Source organism: Bos javanicus, chromosome 24 (assembly GCF_032452875.1).
Source record: "Bos javanicus breed banteng chromosome 24, ARS-OSU_banteng_1.0, whole genome shotgun sequence".
Lineage (NCBI taxonomy): Eukaryota > Metazoa > Chordata > Mammalia > Artiodactyla > Bovidae > Bos > Bos javanicus.
In genome coordinates, this window is record NC_083891.1 from 57,532,899 (window position 1) to 57,545,756 (window position 12,858).

A 12,858-nucleotide genomic window follows, 5' to 3' on the forward strand; every position below is an offset into this window, starting at 1 on the left:
GCACAGATCCTGGTAGACAGATCACAGAAGCACAACCTGGGGGAAAGTCAGTATTTCTAAAGCTCTGGCCTCATGGGATTTTACCCCCTGAGTTTTAGCTCACAATGTTTTTGGAGTTTGTAAACCTTTTCATGGAAATCAGCCCACTGCTGTTTTACACAGCAACCCAGGGAGAGTCATACTATTCTTAATACTTTTAGGTAGGAAAATGGAAGTCCTGGGAGATGAAGCTAACACAGCGGCAAGGGCTGAGCTGGGACGCAAGTCTCTTTCTTAGTACTCTGAGTCTACTGGTCCTTCCCCAGTTCTCCCTGCTCTTCCTGGTTATGTCAGCTTCCACGGAACAGAATCGCCAAGCTTAAATACAATGCTTTTTAGCAATTGGGATGTAATTGCTGTGTAAGTCATGCTGGTTCCTGCTCTACAGCAGTGTGAATCCGCTGTATGTATGCGTGTATCCCCGGGTCTCTTGAGCCTCTCCCCGCCCCACCCTCATCCCACCCGTCTAGGCCATCACAGAGCTGAGCTCCTCATGCTGAACAGCAGCTTCCCGCTGTTGTACACGCGTGCCAGTGTGTTTATGTCAAGCCACATCTCCCAGGTCCCCTGCCCCTCCTCCGCTCTGTCTGTACCTCTGCGCTGTGTGTCTGCATCTCCATTCCTGCCCTGGAGCTAGGTTCATCTGAAGCACTTACTGAAATAATCACCTCTGTACTCTGTTTATTTAACTTCTATGCAGAGTACATCATGAGAAACGCTGGACTGGAAGAAACACAAGCTGGAATTAAGATTGCCGGGAGAAATATCAATCACCTCAGATATGCAGATGACACCACCCTTATGGCAGAAAGTGAAGAGGAACTAAAAAGCCTCTTGATGAAAGTGAAAGTGGAGAGTGAAAAAGCTGACTTAAAGCTCAACATTCAGAAAACAAAGATCATGGCATCCGGTCCCATCACTTCATGAGAAATAGATGGGGAAACAGTATCAGACTTTATTTTTCTGGGCTCCAAAATCACTGCAGATGGTGACTGCAGCCAAGAAATTAAAAGACGCTTACTCCTTGGAAGGAAAGTTATGACCAACCTAGATAGCATATTCAAAAGCAGAGACATTACTTTGCCAACAAAGGTCCATCTAGTCAAGGCTATGGTTTTTCCTGTGGTCATGTATGGATGTGAGAGTTGGACTGTGAAGAAGGCTGAGCGCCGAAGAACTGATGCTTTTGAACTGTGGTGTTGGAGAAGACTCCTGAGAGTCCCTTGGACTGCAACGAGATCCAACCAGTCCATTCTGAAGGATATCAGCCCTGGGATTTCTTTGGAAGGAGTGATGCTAAAGCTGAAACTCCAGTACTTTGGCCACCTCATGCGAAGAGTTGACTCATTGGAAAAGACTCTGATGCTGGGAGGGACTGGGGGCAAGAGGAGAAGGGGACGACAGAGGATGAGATGGCTGGATGGCATCACTGACTAGATGGCCTTGAGTCTGAGTGAACTCCGGGAGTTGGTGATGGACAGGGAGGCCTGGCGTGCTGTGATTCATGGGGTCGCAAAGAGTCGGACACGACTGAGCGACTGATCTGATCTGATCTGATCTGTGCTCAAGGAATGACGTAACTCTAAGGACACTGACCTTCAACCTCCAAAAAGAACTGAGCCAGGTCAGTGGATTAAGTAACACAGGATCCTGAGGCTCCTGGGATAGTTTAGATAGGGCTGCCATATAAAATATAGCTGCTGCTGCTGCTGCTAAGTTGCTTCAGTCGTGTCTGACTCTGTGCAACCCCATAGACGGCAGCCCACAAGGCTCCCCCATCCCTGAGATTCTCCAGGCAAGAACACTGGAGTGGGTTACCATTTCCTTCTCCAATGCATGAAAGTGAAAAGTGAAAGTGAAAGTGAAGTCGCTGAGTCTTGTCCGACTCTTAGCGACCCCATGGACTACGCCCCACCAAGCTCCTCCATCCATGGGATTTTCCAGGCAAGAGTACTGGAGTGGGGTGCCATTGCCTTCTCCAATAAAATATAGCATCCCTAGTTATCTGAAATTCACATTTCAGATAAACAATGAATAATTTTTAGTATGAGAAAGCCCCAAATATTGCATGGGACATACTTACCCTAAAAATATATATATTTGGAGTTAAAATTTAACTGGACATTCTATGTTTGTAGTTGCTAAATCTGACAAGTCTAATAGAGGAGAGATAGTTTCTTGATACATATAACAAGATTTGTGATATTCTTGGTCTGAGGAGGTATTAGCTGAGTTGCAACAGTGACTTTCTAACATGGAAACTAATATAGAAATATAGAAAGATCACCTTGTAACACTTTAAATCTCATAGACAAGAAATACTTTTGCTCATTTTTCTTGGCATCAAACTAAAAAGTTAATCAAACATTAAGTATCAAAGTCTTAGCAATTACAGAGGATGTGTGCAATTATTTATCTTTAAACATGGTATTTGCATCATTATCAACAATTCTGAATAAAAAAGGAAACACCACCTTACTTCAAAATACAGTTTTGGTGAATAATAAGTTCAGTCAATGGAACACAGTGAAAGAAAATGGTATCCAAAATTATTTTTAAGAGTGTTGATACAGATATTGACATGGAAGTGTGTTGAGGATAGAATATTGAATAGAAATACAAGCTGCTAAAGTACTGTATTTTTGCAAAACAATTGTCTTTTGTCTATTAAAGTGTACCTTCCCCCATCACGCTTCAGCATCTCTGAAATTAGGATGCCTGTAGGATTTATTGCTATTATCAGTGCTTTCGGGCAGCCGGCAGACGATGTCACCGTCATTGATGAGAGCTCAGTGACGGCTGGGCATGGTGTCGGCGCACTGCGTTATCTGCATTGTAGGCACAACATACTTTGAGTTGCCATTGAAAATGTCTTCCAGGATTACACTGTGATTCAGCATTGAAACAAAGCTATTTTCTGTGCAGAAGCTTGAAAACGAAGTAGAGGGGACTAAATTAGATTTCAGTGAAACAAATTTTCTTTTTTATCTTGGAGAAATAATCCCAGTTCTATATTGTCTTGCAGAGCAGCATGTGCTTTACAGAACCCAAGAAAGAAAGAGACTCTCAAGTAGATGAAGGGATGTTGTCTTTTGTTTCTGAGAAATGTACAGAAGGATTGCCAACGACAACCCAAGGAGAGCAGCGTAAGACAACTCATCCATTTCTGGGCCTGTGAGCCAGGGCCAGGGAGGGCTGAGGCAGAGCTAGGGTAGGCAGCCCAGCCAGCAGCTGGGGACTCTGGCTGCCTGGTCTGTCCTGTTGGCGTCTGGTCCAACTCAGGCTGGGCTCTTGGCAGCTAAAGCCAAAGGCGGGGAGAGGTTGAGGAGGCCAAAGCAGCTATCTGAGCAATAGGAGAAGGAATGGTTTTGGGCGAGAGGGTACAGACAGACAGGGATAATGCTACCCCTTAATTTGCATTTTATCTGTTATTTGGAACTTGCCCTGGTCACTTGGGAGCCTCAGGCAGAGGGAAATCCTTGGGGCTCAGACCAACGGCCAGACTTGCCCTCTGAGCTGGCCCCAAACCTCTGACCCAAGGGTCCTTCTTCCCCAGCAAAGCATGGAAGGGAATTTATAGCCACTGGAGTCTATGGTCTGAGATACAAAGAGAGCAGGAGCCACGAAGGACTAGGTCTGTGGTCTCCCAGGATAAACCATCTCATGCCCCTACCAACAGCCAGTTGAATGTCTTTTCTCTCAATATTTTCTCCATCATATCTCCCTAACAATAGTAATAATAATGCTAATTGAGTGCTTACTATGTGCCAGCCACTGTCCTAAGTATTTTATAAATATCATCTCATTTAATCCTCGGGCTTCCCAGGTGACTCCATGGTAAAGAATCCTCCTGCCAATGCAGGAGATGCGGATTCAGTCACTGAGTCAGGAAAATCCTCTGGAGGAGGAAATGGCAACCCACTCCAGATTCTTGCCTAGAAAATCCCATGGATGGAGGAGCCTAGCAGGTTACAGTCCACGAGGTCACAAAAGAGTCAGACACGACTGAGCACATATGCATTTAATCCTGACCATAGTCTGGGAAGGTAGGTGTACTTTTCTGAATTTTACAGAATAGCAAATTTAGGTTCAAATCCACCCAATAAGTGCAGGAAGAGCACTCAAACTTCAGGTTCTCTGCCTGCAAATCCCCTGCTCTTAAGCACTACCCGCAGTACATCTCTCTGAACGAAGACCCCTGACCGGAGCTGTCCTCTCCTGACTAATCCCACTGCTGCTGTTTTACTCCTGCTCCTGGGAGCTGCTTCCTCTCTCCACTTCCCACCTACACATCAAGCAACTAGCAGAGCCAGCCCACACTCTGTCACCGTCCTCTGCACCCTCAGTGGGCGCTTGGCCCTCGGTACCTCCCAGGATCCCTTGTGCCTCCAGCCCGGAACTCAGCTATGTGAGCCTCCCATGATCCTTGGTGCCCCCCATAATCCCCTGTGCCCCACAGCCTGGCTCTCAGCCTTCTGTGCCTCCCCCAATCCCCCTGTGCCTCCCATGATCCTTTCTGCCTCCCATGATCCTTTCTGCCTCCCATGATCCTCTGTGCCCCACAGCTTGGATCTCAGCCTTGTGTGCCTCCCCCAACACCTCTGTGCCCAAAATTAGCAGATGCTGTCTCCTAAATACCACCTTGGGCCTGCTGGTTCCCCGTGGCTGGCTGAATTAAAGACACCGTTCTGAGCCTGACCACTGAGGTAGGCTGGGACCTCTGTATTCACAGGGTCTGGCCCAAGCCCAGATCCAGCTTTCTAAAGTGCCCCTCCCACAGAAGGCTGGCTGGGGCCAGGTCTGAGACTCCTGCTCTGACCAGAGTCCTATCTCTACAGTCCACTATGGGGCCATGCATGTAATCGCAATAGAGTTAGTAATTCTAAAGCCAAGTCTCTTCAATCCCATCATGAGCTCCTTGAGGCCTCGCTCCTCACGTGACACGAGCAGTGGGCAGTGGTCTCTGTGCTCGACTCCACTGCCAGGCCAGGATGGGGGCTCTGCAGAGGCACTCCTGCACCGGACGTGGGTCCTAACCACAGTCATCCCCCAGGCTGACACTTGGACCCAGGAGGTGATAAGGGAGAGCAGGCTGGGACCACGGCAGGAGAGGCATGAGGGGACAGCCTGACACGCCTCAGGGCTCCAGCTCTGACCGTAAGACCACTGACCAAAGAACCAGTCTGGCATCTGACTCAGCGGCTTCTGGAGTCAGTGGCTCTAGAATAGAAACCAAACAAGGGCCGACCCCATTCTTTGCCCGACGTGAAAAGAAAAGCGAAATAAAGTAGCTGTAGCCAGGACAGAAAGCAAATGAACTAACCTGAATTTTAAAGACTTCTTTCCATTGAATGTGGTTTTATTTATTTTTTTTAGTTTTTGTTTGATTTATTTTTTAAGCTATTTTTTTTTTTTTTTGGCCATACTACGAGGCACGTAGGACCTTAGTTCCCTGACCAGGGATCGAACCCGTGCCCCCTGCATTGGCAGCATAGAGGCTTAACCACTGGACCACCAGGGAAGCCCCTGAACGTTGTTTTAATTCAGAGTAATTCTTGGGTTGATTCTACTGAGACCTAAGTGTGCCAGGAAGTGGGGGTAGAAAAGGAAACAAGAGTAGAGAAAGTTTCGTTGGGAGGTGCTGGTGGAGAGAATTCAGGGGAGACCCAGGGTTGGAAGTCAATGTCTGTGAATACCTCCCTATGCAACAGGGAAAGGCCACGGGGCAGGGAGCAAGGAGAGAAGGGGAAGTGATGACCTACACACAATGGAGAGCTCTCCGTGACAGCGGGATCTAAGAGAAACGCTCGAGGAGGGTACAAAAGAGGGGAACACATCCAGAACTTGCACCCCAACTGCTCAGCCCAAGACAGATCTAAAGGGAAATGGAAAGAGAAGGCGCATTACGACGATTCTGTAAGTAGCTCTGAATTTCCTCCCAAGTTTCTATTTCAAGGATTCCACACAAGGATGTGTGTTGTAAACTAGTCCACATAGGCCTTGGCCTTCAAGGAAATTATAACAGAGACCGCCAACCTGGGGTGCATTTGAGATTGTCCAGAGTATGTGGTTGAGATTGGGCCACCGATCACATCGGGTGGAGTTTTCACACCACCAAGCAATTCTCATGGAGAAGGCGATGGCAACCCACTCCAGTGTTCTTGCCTGGAGAATCCCATGGATGGAGGAGCCTGGTAGGCTGCAGTCAATGGGGTCGCTAAGAGTCAGACACGACTGAGTGACTTGACTTTCGCTTTTCACTTTCATGCAGTGAGGAGGAGGAAATGGCAACCCACTCCAGTGTTCTTGCCTGGAGAATCCCGGGGACGGTGGGGCCTGGTGGGCTGCCATCTGTGGGGTCGCACAGAGTCGGACACGACTGAAGTGACTTAGCAGCAGCAGCAGCAAGCAATTCCCGGACACCAGCTGGGTGTGCTACAATTCCATTCTAACCCTATCTACTTGGAGACAGCATCAGACCCCACAGGTTAAGGGCTCAGCCCCACAAGATGCACCCTCCGCCTCACTTCACACCCCAGTTGCAAGTCCAGGTTGTCATTTGTGCTTCTGAGCAATCAGAAGTTTGCAGAACCCGCTCCTAGGGTGGCATTAATTTGCTAGATTGTTTCATGGAACTCTGAGAAACATTTTACTTACTAGATACCTGTTTCTTATTTAAAAAAAAAAAAAAAAAAGATAAAGCTCAGGAACAGTCCGACAGAAGGAATCTGCAGGGCAAGGGGCGGGAAAAGAGCACAGAGCATCCGTGTCTTCCTCCCGCCAGCCACTCTTCCCAAACCTCTGACATGCACACAACCCAGAAGCCTTTTGAACCCCACCCTTCAGAATTTTTATGCAAGCTTCACTACATAACATGACTGGTTAAATCATTGGCTATTGGCTATTGATCTGACCCTTCTCTCCAGAGGTCCAGGGGTGACCCTAAAAGTCCCACTCTCTAATCATGTGGTTGGGGCCTCTGGCAACCAGCCCTCCTCTTTTGGTTACCTAGGTTCCAAAAGTCACTCCATTAATGTAACAAAAGGCATCTTTAGAGCTCTTACCACTTAGGAAATTTCAAGAGTTGTAGGAGCTCTGTGCCAGACTTGGGGATGAAGACCAAATACGTATTTATTTTTAAACATATCACAATCACATCACAATAGTCATTCACTCTGTTCCTTTAACCCTTAGACATCTAGATGACTTTGGGATTACACTTAGGAGCTTCACGGTGTTTGTGGGAAGGTGGGATGGAGGAGAGATGATTTTGTGATGCCAACCCAAGTCCAAGTAGAGAGCTACCTAGGATAGACCATGAACAAATGAATAAACGCATCAGCTAAATCTTGTCTTCATGTGGCATTTCATGAAATGACTTGGCTTCTTCCATGTGAAGTCTCTGGTGATGGAGAAGATGGTGCCATCAGAATTTCTTGAAAGTCACCAAGGGCAAGGGGAAGAGCTAGATTGGCCCCTCTAGCCTGAGGATCTGTGTCTGTGACTCAGCATTTGGCCTGGGCACTGGGTTCCCTTGCAGGAAGGAATCACAACCACTACTCCCTTCAAGAAAGGAGGCCCAGAGCTTCCTGGCTGCTGAGATCCATTCTCAGGGAACCCCGTTGAGCCCCAGCAGGGGCTCGCTCTGTCCTTCCACAGTCTCGTGCTCACCGGTGTAGAAACCCTCAAGGTGACAGGTTAGTGGGTTGTAAAACACGACGGAGCACCTGGACAGAGGTCATGGACCGGGGCACAAACAGTGTGACGCACAAGAGTTTGTCCCCAGTGCCCAGAATTGAGCTGCTCTTGGAAAAACAAAGTCACGGGTATTGAAACTCAGCTTCCTTAGGTAGGGAAGCTGAAGAGTACAGCAGAGTTGCCTTCCAAAAAGTTGAGCTTCAAGTCCCTGCCTTGACCTGTATTAGCTATGTCTCTGATGATTCTTCTTTCGATTTTAAAATCAGGAAATAGCTCAAAGATGTTCTAAGGATTTAATAACAACACTTAACAGGGCTTACTTATTTACCCTGTGCCAGGCACTGTTCTAAGCACTTTATGCATATTAATTCACTAAATCCTCACCGTGACCTTATGAAACAGGTACCGTTATTCAGACAAATTCATCAATGAGAAAAGGGAAGCACAGAGCAGTCCGGTGCCTCTCTGAAGATCACGCAGCTGGAAGGTGGGAGGGCTGGAGGCTAAACCCAGGCAGCTTAACCTCAGGGTCGATAACGACACTATGCAAGAACATGAGCAAACATAGGCAGAGAGGAAAAGGTACTCAGACTGCATTTCACTGTTTTTGAAAGACAGTTTCCCCCACACTTTACCATCTTGAAAGTCTTCTGTGTTCATATCTGAAAAATTGCTAGATTCAATTAATTAGGAAATGACCTTGAGATGGAACTAATTTCTGAATAATTCTTCCAATTCCAAGTTGTCTCTTTGTTACTGTAATAAACGTGGTTAAAATGAAGCATTTATTGCCTGCCTACCGTGGATAGTGGCTAGCCAAGCCCACGCTGGAGCTCTAAACACCAGACGAGCATCAGCCGCACGACCTCATCTTCCACCCCCGACCCAGCGCCCCCGCACGGGCGGCACAGGCCTCCTTCCCGTTTTGAGACACAGTTGAGCGTGTAGGTCCCTCTGCCTAGAAATCCTCTTCCTTACGGCTCCCTCTTAATTTCTGTCTGTTCTCTGTTCAAATGGTAGGGCCCTGGCCATCATTCTTTCAACCTGCATCCTTCCCTAAACTCACTACCCGCTTCTGACTTCATTTTGATTATGGCTCACCTCCTTTTGAATGTAAACTCCATGGGAGAGGCCAGTTCAGCCTGATTTTCTTGGTTGGTTGAGTAGGTTTTGCTTCTGCACAGCCAGTATCTAGAATGATGCCATGGACAGTGTGGCTTTCTACAAATACTTCTTGAATGAATGAATGGGTGAGGACTCATTGAAGATTCTTGTTCGATGTTGAAGGAAGATTTACTCTGAGAGTATCTGCTTATCTTCAGAGCAGGGAGGCCGTGAGGAGAGGCCAGGCAGAAGGTTAAAGGGCCTGCATTCTACACCTTGTCTCATTAGCAGTCCCAGAGGAGTGGCCAACCTTCAGAAGAACTGGGATGAAACAGAACACTTTGGCAGAGTGCTAGACAGCATCTCGATTAATTTTGTGATTTAGAAAAGTGAGGAAAGAACCACCAAATGCAAGGCATCAATCTTGCCTGGATCATAGCTTTTAAAAAGAAAGAAAATAGCTCTAAAAGAGATTTTGGAGATAATTGGGAAATTTTGAAAATGAGCTAAATATTAGATGCTATGGGAAATCCCATGGACTGAGAAGCCTGGCAGGCTATAAGTCCATGGGGTCGCAAAGTGTCAGACACGACTGAGCAACAAAACAACAATTAGGGAATTCTGTTAATGTAGCTCTGATCATGGTACTCAGGTTAAGCAGAAAACTCCTATTCCCAGGGACATGTGCTGAAATGTTTAGCTCAGAAGTAGCATAATAAGTTCTGCAACTAGTTTGTAACTGCACTCTGGGAACACGTACTGCTCACTCAAATGATGACCATCCCCTTTGACCCCCCAGGAGTCAGGTCCCTGCCCCCACCATGCCGAATGGTGTTCTGAGCCCACTTCCACCCATAAGAGCAGGAGCTTCAGTGGGAGAAGGGGCTGGTGTGGGACCGCAGTGATAGAATCAGGACTGTCAACATTCTGGCTTTCCACCTGGGTCCTGAGTTAGGACATTGGTTTGAAAGTAGCTTTGATTCTCTTTCCCTCACGTGGGAAATTCAGCTCCCTGGGCCTCTTTTTCTTTACCAGCCCAACAAACGAACAGTGAGTCAATGCAGTTCAAGACCTTGGTAGCTTCTCGGTGTCCATCTTTGTTTTGCTTCTCTTCATTAACAAAGATGAATGCACCTCCCAGGTCGCCTAAGCTTTCAGAGCAAATGACAAGCTAGTATCCTCAGCTTTGCTACACGGAGAGGAAACTCAGAAATATGAGGTGTGTTTTTCAAAGGCAAAACTTTGAATGGTAAAGAATCTCGGATGAGACCCAGGATTTCCAGTTCTCAAACTTCAGCCGTCTTCATGGCAAGAGTTTAGCATTCTTCATTGGAACTAATTACTTTCTTTTCCTTTTCAAAAAGCCTGCAGTCCAGGCAGGAAAAGACCAGTCACTCACCCACAGGGGGCGGGGCCTGCTTCCAGCAGCACCGGTGGAAGGTTACCTGATTTTGTTTTTCTCTGTTTTGCAGCCTGTGCCTGAGTACAAATATCAGGGATTTCAGACATGCCACACTGAACTTCAACCTTGCAGGATTCAAATCCATTTCATCTTAAAAGAATGCATCCCCTTTAATTTAAGAAAGGAAAAAAAAAAAAGATCATTTTAAAGCAGCCAAGGCAGAGATTCTGTGATTTGCAGGAAGAAGTTTATAAATTTATAAACTTATAAATTTATAAATAGGATTATAAATGGGGCAAAGTGTACCCTTTCTCTGAAATTCAAACTCCTTGCAAGTACCATGGCTGGGAATTTAAAGGAAGTCATCTGAAAGGCGAACGTTTGTCTTCATCATGGTTTTCCAAACAAAAGGAAAACTGTTGGCAAAAACACACCAACTTTCAGAGACCCAGAGAAGCTGGTGAAAGGGACCTGGGTGTCCCTGCGGTGAGGCCTGGGAGTCGGGGGGCCTTTCCTGCTGTTTGAAAGAATATCTATACAGGGAGACTGAGATTTCATCTCACTGACAAGGTGAAAAGTCAACAGTAATTCTGAAAAAACAGCATATATATATATAGTTCCTGAAACCAGGAGCAGCTTTTGAAAGTACAAAGCAAGTTTCTACAGGCAGGCTGGTGAGGCCTCACAGTGAGGCCAGAGCCGGCGAACGAAGCTGGAGCCTGGGCGACCCCTCTGGGCCCGCTGCGGCGCTCTTCCCATTTCAGGGTGGACCTGGGGCTTCTGCCATGTGAATGTGCCAGCCCCACGGGGCCCCAGCCCTCCTGGAGCCCCTGGTCTCTCCTAGGAGCGAGTGCTCAGTTTGACCTCAAGTGGTTGGAGGGAAGGGACCCGAAAAGAGAGGCAACCTCAGGGCTCATTTCCTGAGATCAGTTCTCAGGAAAGAAGAAGAAAAGCCAGAGCACATTTTTGCTTGCCCTCCGACTTTTACCTGAGATGTAACACGATAACCATACATAGGTGTAAGGAAATGGCAACATACCGGCTAGTGAAGGCTGCCTCCTCTCCTCAGAGGTTCGTGGGCTTTGACCAGGAGAACCAGACCTCACTTCAGACGGCATTTATCACTAGAGAGTGACAAACAGCTTGCTCTCACAGGGTAGGAAGGCAAAACAACAAAGTGGGCTGAGGAGGGAAAGAAACGATCAGAAACATTAACAAGTAGCAGCTGCGGACCCCCTGCGCTAGGGGTGGGGGAGGGGAGGCAGCCCTGCTGATGTTATTAGTTTTGCATGTCTCTTTTTATCTATCTTTAAAAAAAAATACAGAATGTGAACTCCGTTTGTCTTGCTCACTGTTGCGATACCAGAGCTGAGCAGATAAGGAGGCGCTTAATAATTGTTGGCGAGAACAAATAAGTAGATTCTAAGTACGTCAGAAACGATTGGTCCAAGAGGAGAGTCAGACTGGCTTCCAAATGTTGATCAAGAGCTGAAAGTAGGATGAGCCAAGGGTATGCTTAATAGGCTCTTAGGATCAGGTGACTTTTCTAGAGCTAGAATTCTGAGGAGGTGCAAGGTAATAGACTGCAGTCTTCCTGAGAAGAAAGAGTTAAACAGGTTGAAGCCTGCGTGTCTGAGGGGAATGTGTTAGGCAGGGGTAAGGGCCTTCCGCCGGGCTTAGCGAGCTTGACCAAAGGTGGTGATGACTAAGGGCTAAGGTTGTGGCCTCCCTCCCTCCCTCCAAATCGATCCTTTAATGTGACTTATCAGAAAGAGAAAGAAACTTGTTTACTTTAAACCCCTGGATCCCATAAAGGGAGTGGGGAAAGGCTTAAAACCCCAGACACTCAGGGCTGGCGCCCACAGCTGCCCCCACACAGCCCGCAGAAGGCACATCCCACTGGCAGAGAAGGGGCCCAGGGCGGAGAGACGCCCGCGCGGACTGGAAGGTAAGTGCGTCCCCACACATTTGCCAGCGTCTTCCAAAGCGTCTGTGCGATTCGGGCTGTTCCTTTGCGGGGGGAACACTGACTGTGAGAAGTGGGGGTGAGGTGCGACCCAGGTGTTTAAAAAGACCCCCGAGCAATGTGTCATGTTACACACACCACATTTTAATTCATCCACCATGATTATTCTGTCTTCAGAAAGCCTAAGAAAACCAGAGACTTTCCTAAAGATGCTTCTGCCCACCCAGTGGAGGGAGAGAAGATCCTTCCCAGGTGGCTCTAGTGGTAAAAACCCGCCTGTCAGTGCAGGAGATGTGAGAGACTCGGGTTCGATCCCAGGGCTGGGAAGATGCCCTGGAGGAGGGCATGGCAACCCACTCCAGTATTCCTGCCTGGAGAATCCCATGGACAGAGGAGCCTTGCAGGCTACTGTTTATGGGATCACAAAGAGCTGGACACGACTGAAGTGACTCTGCACACGTGGAGGGGTTGTGGACTTTTATTTCTGGCCTTGGAGTGGCTATATATGAAGCCAATTTCTATTTTATGATGGTCTGATTTATCAATAATGTAAGGCCTTTGAACGAGAGTCTACCAATAGGATACTAGCATTCGGACGTTTATTTGACCAGAAACCCTCCCTTCTTTCAGAGCAAGCATGGCCGCAAGG

At 47.4% G+C, this 12,858-nt stretch overlaps 1 long non-coding RNA gene across 2 annotated transcripts in view; it reads right to left on the minus strand.

Annotated features, from left to right (window-relative positions):
- LOC133237786 (uncharacterized) overlaps positions 1–11,626 on the minus strand; it is a 45,309-nt gene extending 33,683 nt beyond the window's left edge. For both annotated transcript variants that reach the window (XR_009733352.1, XR_009733351.1), the window contains exon 1: positions 11,283–11,626. This is a non-coding gene — a long non-coding RNA (uncharacterized LOC133237786). The remainder of the gene's footprint in view (positions 1–11,282) is intronic.
- Between the last annotated feature and the right edge of the window lie 1,232 nt (positions 11,627–12,858).